General features: G+C 39.1%; 1 protein-coding gene across 3 annotated transcripts in view; it reads right to left on the reverse strand.

Moving 5' to 3' along the window:
* Positions 1-5,849, reverse strand: part of amot (angiomotin) — a 30,386-nt gene extending 24,537 nt beyond the window's left edge. For 2 of the 3 annotated variants that reach the window (XM_083564327.1, XM_083564326.1), the window contains exon 1: positions 5,545-5,847. The gene's annotated coding sequence lies outside the window, so the exon portion shown is untranslated. Of the gene's footprint in view, positions 1-5,544 lie in introns of all 3 variants that reach the window. The other variant, XM_083564325.1, reaches the window with a different exon arrangement.
* Positions 5,850-9,230: the final 3,381 nt, after the last annotated feature.

A 9,230-nucleotide genomic window follows, 5' to 3' on the forward strand; every position in this document is an offset into this window, starting at 1 on the left:
TCGTCTTGCGGATGCGGCATCACGTTTTTCTGTCACTCGAACCTGGAGACCCAAAACCGTTCCATGACCCTGTGCACAAAGTGAGCTCCATGAAGATATCAAGAAGAGCTCCTGCTATAGATCTTTCAGCTCAACCCTATTAAACATGATGAATGTAAAAGATTATTATAACAGCAAATATGGACTCAATGTCGAATAGGGGGGGTTCAAAAAGCACGTACCAATCTTACCATCAGGTGTCCACAAACTTTTGTCCAAATATTGTATTAATATATATATTAAAAAATCCACTTCAAGAAGCAGATTGATTATTCATGATGTCCATAATGGCATTTATGGTTTATTTGGATATTAAAATGTAATTGCCCAGACCACAACCTAGACTTAGTAAAGGTCCAGTACGTTTTGAATGGAGACCAAAGTTGTGTAAATATTTACTCTTCATGCACAAGTTTCCCAGGGCCCCTGTGTCGACAGTGTTTATTCTAGTAATACAGCAGGAATGTGGTCCAGTGTAGGCTCAGTTCTGAAACTGGCACTCAGTCAAAGGCCCCCTGCAGAACATCACCTGACAGAACAAGTCCTTTCTGTAGACAGACTCTGCAGGTCCATTAAGACCCCATATCCGGATCCGGGATCATAAATCTGGCTTGTTTAAGAAAGGGTGGAAATATCGCTGCCCTCACGTATGCCAATGCACATGCAATGATTGTATCCATGAATGTTTGTTAAATCCTCAAACTCTACATATATACGTCCACCGGGTTCCTCGTCACACCGGTGTTATTGTTTGGTCTTCTTCGAATTTAGGCAAGAACAACAAGAACGCATGTCCGGAGACAGTCGTTCAACAACCTGGTCGAGAATCGTGAAAAAGAACGAGTTTAAAACAATGCATTTCAAACCAACCCCAATTTCCTGCCGTGCGTATTGCTAATATTAGCATCCAGCGGAACAATAAAATCTCGAGCTATTCGTGTTTTCGAGAGAATTGTGTTGGAAAAAACTGCCTGAATGTAATCAGTTCTCTGAACGTAGAGACAAATGCAACACAAGCGTTCTGTTATAACTCCACCTTCACGGTGTTGGATTGGGTTTCTGTACCCTACTTTGTTCCTTACAATGTTTTCTAATGGGGTCTTCTGAAATGTGTTCTCATTTGGACATCACATCTGATTTCGGTGCTTAATCTCCAACCTGATGTATTTAGCCTAGAACAGTGTAGAATTTATGACCAATAGACAGTTTTTCCTGCTCGCCACTGTGCAGATTTGGTTTTTACTGCTTGTGGTGAGAACGTTGGACTCGTGATTGAAAGATTGCGAGTTTAAAACCCAGTTTCAACCAAACTACCACTTTAGCAAAGTCTCTTAACCAGTGGTGTAAAGCCTACAATGCTAGTGGTGTAAAGCTAGCATCAAAGATAGAAGCAACGTTTACTACATTTATGATTCAATACATGTACTTTTTACTCCACTATATTTTTACTGCCACGAGCATTACCACTTACATTAATTATTTATTCTGCAGAAGAAGCGATGCCACTAACTTACAGGGTATCGAAGGTAGTAAATGTGATTCGTCTTTTTTTTTGCGCCAAATTAAGCTACTCCACGTGAAGGAGAATTAGCATCGTTTCACATGAACCGTAATTGTATTTGTTTTCTGAATGATCGCTTTACTACTTTCTTTTTTTTAACATTTCTTTCATTCTGGCGTGTTGAAGACGTTGTCGTGTCGACGGTTAATGCAGTGTTGAGGCGCACAATTCGATTTGCATTTTAGCAAATAAAAAACTTAACAAATGAACCGTAAATGTGAATCAACTCATTCAAACATAAATGAGAAAAGAAAATCGGACCACTTCACCGTCGTGTCGAATTTAACCTGGAAAAAATGAAAGTTATGCATAATACATGAGCAAAGCCACATTATTCAACCTCTGGCTCTTCTAAATCTAATCTGGCTATTACTTTATTCTCTTTTGTCTAAAGTTTATTTACAGTCCAAATATGAGATTCAGTCCAAACCGATACAACGCTACCATTAATTGAAAATATTCTTGGTCCACCTCCAAAAGAACCAGATCTAAACACAAACACAGAGTGAAGACATTGTCCCGGTCCTATCGAAAATCATTGTGTACAACTCTGTAAAAGGGTTCTCAAGATCTTATCCTTCAGTTCTTTCAGTTTTGCCTGAAGAACTTTCTGGTGCACTCTTGTCAACTGTGTGTCACCTCTCTATCTCTCTTTTAACTAACAGTAGTGAAACGGTGCACTTTGCCTCTGGCGTCAACGGCAAAAATATCCAGCATTAAGGAGAAGTAAGACTGCATTCCTTGAGCTCTGACACAACAACCTCCTGACAGCCTCCTGGGAGATGAGCGTGACCTTACGGAGCCTTTGCCTCGGCCGAGAAAAACCTTGTGATGTGAGAAACATTCACAAGCGTCACTACTCACAGGACGTGTTTACATAACAGAGGAGCATCTGTGGAGCTTTCCAGAGGTTTGCTGGACAGAGATCTGTCCTAATACATTAAAAAAAAAAAAAAAAACTCTTACACACAGAAAACTCAGAAGACCTGTGGTATGTGATGCCCTTACAGTGTCCCTGTGGTGAAATCTGTGTGAAAAGTCGGAGACTGTGGATCCGACCGAGTAAATAAAGGAATTTACAGTAAATAAAAGCTGTACAATAGAAGAAAAGGAGTTCATTCTTTGAAGAGGAGGGAAACCGAGAAACACATGGCAGGAACAAAGCAGGAAATGCAACATTCCAATCTGGAATGGTCTGGCACTGGGAGCGTGGAGAAAGTGTAAAGCACAACCTCCCTTGGTGTCCATTACTCCCAGCTCAGGGAGATTCTCACACTGCCAGACTCAAAAGTAGGCCAAGAAACTTTGACACATCTGTTTACACTGTCTCCCCCCCCAATCCTGAGCATTTTCATGTTCCTCGCTCAAACTTTTTCCTCAAATCTGAACCCCCCCCCCCCCCCCCCCCTTGGTGTGTGCTCTGACTGATTTCAGGAGATTGTGTTCCATTAACCCAAAGACTTGATGGAAAGTCGTTTCTGAGAAAAATCAGAGGACGATGCGATCAGTTCGCTCGAACTTTTGAAATATTAAAACGAGCAAATTGTACGATGTCCTGAAGGGAAAAAATAAAAATTCCCAACCGTTTAGCCTAAAACTGAAAACCAAATAAACGCCTTGATATGAGGAACTTGGTAAACCTGTGCCATTGTGCAAAAAGGAAATCGAGTGAGTCATTAAATAGCTCCCTCCGTTTCTTTTCTCCCCTTCCCTCACCAGCTCCAACAAGGTCTTTATATTGTGGTTTTCTCCCCCCGCAAGGCTCTGATACAAACCCAAGTATTCTGAAACACACTGCTTCTTTTCCTGCTCTGCCTCTTAGCCTCGCTCAACCCCCTCCTTCCACTCCTTCATCCAAAGCTTTAATGGAAAGCATGTGGTGGAGAGATGAGATTGCTGCTTCATCTCCGTCACTGAAAAACTCGCGCCAGTCTCTCTCTCTCTCTCTCTCTCTCTCTCTCTCTCTCTCTCTCTCTCTCTCTCTCTCTCTCTCGTTCCTTTTCCTTCTCAGGCTTAAAACACAAAGAAAGACGAATAATACACACAATTTAGAACCTGTGATGAATAAGAATGATCGATCTGCACCAGTGATTCCTGATGTGCACTTCGGTTCTTCACTTTTGCTACACGACTCGTTTGAAACCACAAAACCAGAAAGGGGAACCTGTTTCAGCTGGGTCACTCAAAGAATTGGAACGGTATGCTCAGTGACAAGATCGAGCTTGTCAACTGCATAATGAAACAAACAAAAGTCCTTGGAAAGTGTAATTCTTTAATACGGTTTAGGTCAGGATGAGGAAATAAAAAAGAATCTCAATGTCACCAGACTGTTGTTTAGAAACGTCGGTATTTTATTTCCTTCTCCATGCTACATCTACGTTAGGAATAACCCCCAAGCGTAAATCCTGGTGTCTGGTCGTCTTGTGACACATCCTGCTTGAGACGTGATTAATGCGAAAGGTGCTGAAACTCTCATGATTGTGTCTGGAAAATGGTGACACATTCCACCACAGAGGTGTCCGTCTGCTCGGGGCTGAATCTGAACCGAGCTGTACGAGCTCTTTATACGATCCTTTCCCTTTCCTACAGCCAAGTTGTACTTGTCCTGAGGTACTCGGGTAAAGTGAGCAGAACGATTAAACACGTTCCTCAGGACTAATCACTCGGATTTTTCTATTCGGTGCGGCGCATACTTCGGGATTCTGCGGGTTCCTGGGCATACAGGTCTATAAAGAAAGATTTCCATTCATTCCGCCACTTTTAAGTGGCTTTGATTCTAGTCTAAAGAACACAGCGCCATTGTATAGGGGGGAAAAAAAAGTACAGGCTATTGGGGTTGGGGAAGGAGAAAAAAAAAAGTGATTTCAAGACTGAGTCAGCAGGCAGAACTCTGGCCTCGTGCATTAAAAGAGGAGGGAGACTGGTGGTAAAGAAGGGAAGAGAGATGGAAAAAGAGCTGGACGGATGGAGAGAGTGTGTGTGAGTGAGTGGGTGAGACAGAGAGAAAGAGAGAGAGCTGACATTCTTGCACTCTGAGTCAATGCCGCTAGGTACTTTTCTGGCGGACGTTGACTGCCTCCACCACCAAACAAAGCCCCAGTACACACTGCTCTCAGGAAGGAGGAAAAGACTGCCCCAATTGTGTTTCGAGAATTCCTTGTAACCCTAGAACCAGTTCGAATGAGGAACTACCCTGGACATGCCATGACAATTCAATTCCACCCAATAAAACGGCCATCGAGCAGCCCCAGAAGCAGGCACAATTCCATTTTCCCGAACTCTCGGTTCCACACAATCATCAGCAAGAGCTCAAGCTCCTAAGACATTCCTAGCAACCTAATCTCTCGCTTTGATTTCCAATACCACATGACCGCGTTCCTGCCCTGTGTAACGGTGCGTATCTGCCTTGCCTGCACACACTTCCACATCGTTTCTCAGCAGAAGCCAGAGCGCTGACGTCCATCAACAGCTCCTCGTGATCCTTCTGCAGAGCTGTTAATTATTGCACACCAAAATCCCCTGGTCAAGGCATTGTGAAGTTGCACACTGCTACTGACTACTCAGGGTCAAACCTATTGACCTGCATGCAAGTTTGTTTTCTTCTGGGAAATCAGCAACTTCTTTAATCAAAGATCAGTCAAAGGTGGAAACTTCAGATTTGATATTTGACACACAGATTCCTTCCAAACCTCAATGTGCTCATCAACTACTCAATAAATCACATTGCTTGACATTTTCCAAACTTGAGTAATTTCTTCTCATCTAAACAGCCATGCTGGACTGTTCTTCCCCCCCTCTGTCATTACAATACAAAAGCAGGCTGCGAGCTCTGCGTTCCTCATGTTCTTTAAAGACAATCGTCGCCTCGAAGTCTACTCCAAAGTTTCATTATCTCAAAGCATGTTATCTAAACTATTCATCTAAAGCACTGTGCAGCAGTTTACCTTCCTTCAGCCTTCTTCACCACCGGGTTGGGATTTCTGATCAGTCTCAGCTGGCGCCGGTTGAATGCTCCCATAGAGCTGAAGTTAAATCTGGCTCAAAAGTTGGAGATGTTTTTATAAAGCAGGGAAAAAAAACCTTTACACTGTTACCGGATTCCCTGAAACGACCTTGTGACTTTCATCCACATGTCATTCCGTGGAGAATAAAATGTTCTGGTTTCACTCCTGAACAGAATGAGAGCTTCACCAAAAGCGCAAAAGACGCAAAGTCTCTCCAAGCGGCCATAAGAAACCCCGCCCACTTCCCCATTTCCCCACCTCCCACAAGTTTCCTTTACTAGAAAGCATTTTCTCAAGTCACGCCCATTCTGGATTTATCTGACTTCTGATTGGCTGTTTGCAACGTCGCTTGAACATGAAAGTCTGAGAAAAAGTCGCAAAATACTCTTTGTGTTGATTTATTTGTTGCTACTTATTTAAACATAAACTTCACAATAACAGGATACAACACCGTTAACATTAGTTTTAAAATACAAATATAGAGAAATAAATGTAGGATATATTTTAGTCAATGTGCAATTTACTGTTTTTTGAAAATAACAGCATACAACTATTATTGTCAGAATATCTGGCAACAAAAGTGAGTAAAAAAGTGAACATGTATGAGAAGATATACTAAAAATATATATATATATATATATATATATATATATATATATATATATATATATAAGAAAATGTTCTAAATGAAAAATGAATATATTAATTATATTACTAAATACTGATGAAAATAAGAAACATGCATATATATATATATATATATATATATATATATATATATATATATATATATATATATATATATATATATATATATATATATATACACACACACATATATATATATATATATATATATATATATATATATATATATATATAAACATACACACACACACACACACACACATATATATATATATATATATATATATATATATATATATATATATATATATATATATATATATATATATAAACATACACACACACACACACACACACACACACACACACACACACACACACACACATATATATATATATATATATATATATATATATATATATATATATATATATATATATATATATATATATATATATATATATATATATATATATCATACCATCTCTAGTAAAAAGATGAACACATGACGCTTTGGCTTTGCTTTGTGAACACCTGGGGGTTTCTGCATTTCCGTAATGACTGTTATTGTCAAAACCCCCCAATTAATCCCCACAAATGAAACATGTAATTCGCAGTTAAACAAACTAAAACATACTCAGAGTAATCCAGAACTTTTTCCACTCTGTAATAATCCATGAAAAGCAGCAGGATTTGTGGTATTCATGTAAAATATTCTGTATTAGTTTTGTACTGTATAATCAATAGACTTAAGTAATTATGATGGAGAGTTTTACAGCTTCTCCATGTGTTTCTGTGGGTTTTCTCAGGGTTCTCCAGTTTCTTCCCACCTCCTAAAACAGAGCCAGGTGGATTGGCTTAATAAACATTGCTCCTAGGTATGAAGGAGTGTATGAATGAGTGTGTAATGCAACTAACAGGCGTCTAGTTCAGGGTGTGTTGCCTCACATCCAGGGTCCAGTAATAGTTAGTGAAAATGAACAGAGCTGGGATAAGAAGTGGGATGATTATAAGGAATATTTATACCATTCCAGTCCCATGGATACACACACAATTTGGGGAAAAACATCCACCTGAACTTAAATAAAGAAAGTGTTCTCAGTGACTCATCCTCAACTCTCATGACTAATAATTCAATGAAAGAAAATCGAGTTAAAAATGTTCCCCAGTGACTCACTGATTTTCCGAATGAAATTCTATTTTCTAAAAGGAAAAAGCCACAAAACAGTGATGTTCATCAGAAAACACCAGGGATGTACAGTTTTCATTCTGTGAGCTGCTTCTAAAATCTTGGTTTGTGGTTCGACATTTTTGTATACATTCAATATTTTAATTGTGCATAAATTAATAATATTCTGTTTCGAACTCATTTTCCTGGCTATAATTTATTTCTGTAATATTTCTAGTATTACGAGACTTGTTGGACAGGAGAAATGCAATTAAAAGGTGACCACTAGATAAATAGAAGATAAAAATGTTCTCGAACTTGTCAACCTTTTTGAGATGTTTTCCGAAGAATCTCTAATTATACATTGTAGGACAAAAGTATTGGGACACCAGACCTTCCCAGCCATAACTCTTTCTTTCCCACTAAGTCATACCCACTAAGTGGCATTCATTATTTGTCCTTCACTTGAATTAGAAGATCCAAACCTGCTCCAGCATGACAATCCCCCTGTGCACAAAGCCAGCTACATGAAGATGCTTTTCATGGGTTGAAGTGGAAGATCTCCTGCTATAGATCTTATATTAAGCACCTTTGGGATGAATGTGAATGCTGGCTGCACTCCAGACCTCCTCATCTTCTCACCTCCATCAGTACCTCCTGACTTTACTAACACCCAGATGAATCTCCACAAATTTCCACAAACACACTCCAAACATCTTCCCAGAAGAGTGGAGCTTATTATTACAGCTAATGGGGACTAAATGAGTGTTTAAAGTCTCTGGCATGGAGAAGCTGGTGTTGGATCTGTGATGATCTCAAATGTTGAGCTAAGACTGTAAAAAGATCATTACTTATAATCATACATTTCAGTGTTCATGTTAGTTCTCACTCTCCAGTGTTCTGTATTGATAAAGATCACACTCTTGATGTCACCTAAATGAGGATGGGTTCCCTTTTGAGTCTTAAGGTTTCTTCCTCATTACATCTAAGAGAGTTTTTCCTTGCCACAGTCGCCACGGCTGCTCATCAGGGATAAATTCACACCATTCACCTTGACTGTTAATTTCTATAAAGCTGCTTTGAGACAATGTCTGTTGTGAAAAGCGCTATAGAAATAAACTTGACTTGACGACTTAAATGTGGAATAGGATGTTTAAAAAGCACACACTAATCATATGCTCAGGTGTCCAAAAACTTTTGTATACATGGTGTACACGAACCAAATCAATTAAAATAGATAAAGTATTATACATTAGGTTTAGTTTTTACATTTATATATTGATTTATTGATATCATTAGTAGTATGAAGTTGACCCACATGAAAGTAAAGTGTCCTGTGATCGCAGTATAAAGAAACTCCTCTTTCAGGACACAAACAAAACCACCAATAGAAGAACATCTTCAGATGTTACAGTAGAAATCAGTTTCAATGAAGATGGATGAATGACTGATGCTGAGTTTTCTTTCGAAAAAGATTGTGCAGCGCCCCCGTGTGGTCTACTTGGTTTATAACGTTTCATTAATGTAAATATATAGTCTTGAAAGTACTGACCTATAATTTACTAGTATTGTTTTACATGAATATGCCTACATAAAACCTCAAAACACAAATGACGCTACATCCTCATCATCTCTGTGAGACTTTACTCATCGAATTAAAAAGGTGTGCATCGGTTACAAGATGACATTTGTATCACGATGCATCGTTTTGAACATTTCTGCAGCGGTATGAGTCTTGAGAGTTACATAGAATACAGATTAACATGGCAGAGGTAGAGAATTCAGAGAAGAGAAGCAACCAAAAGGTCA

This window comes from Silurus aristotelis (assembly GCF_946808225.1).
Source record: "Silurus aristotelis genome assembly, chromosome: 16".
Classification (NCBI taxonomy): Eukaryota; Metazoa; Chordata; class Actinopteri; order Siluriformes; family Siluridae; genus Silurus; species Silurus aristotelis.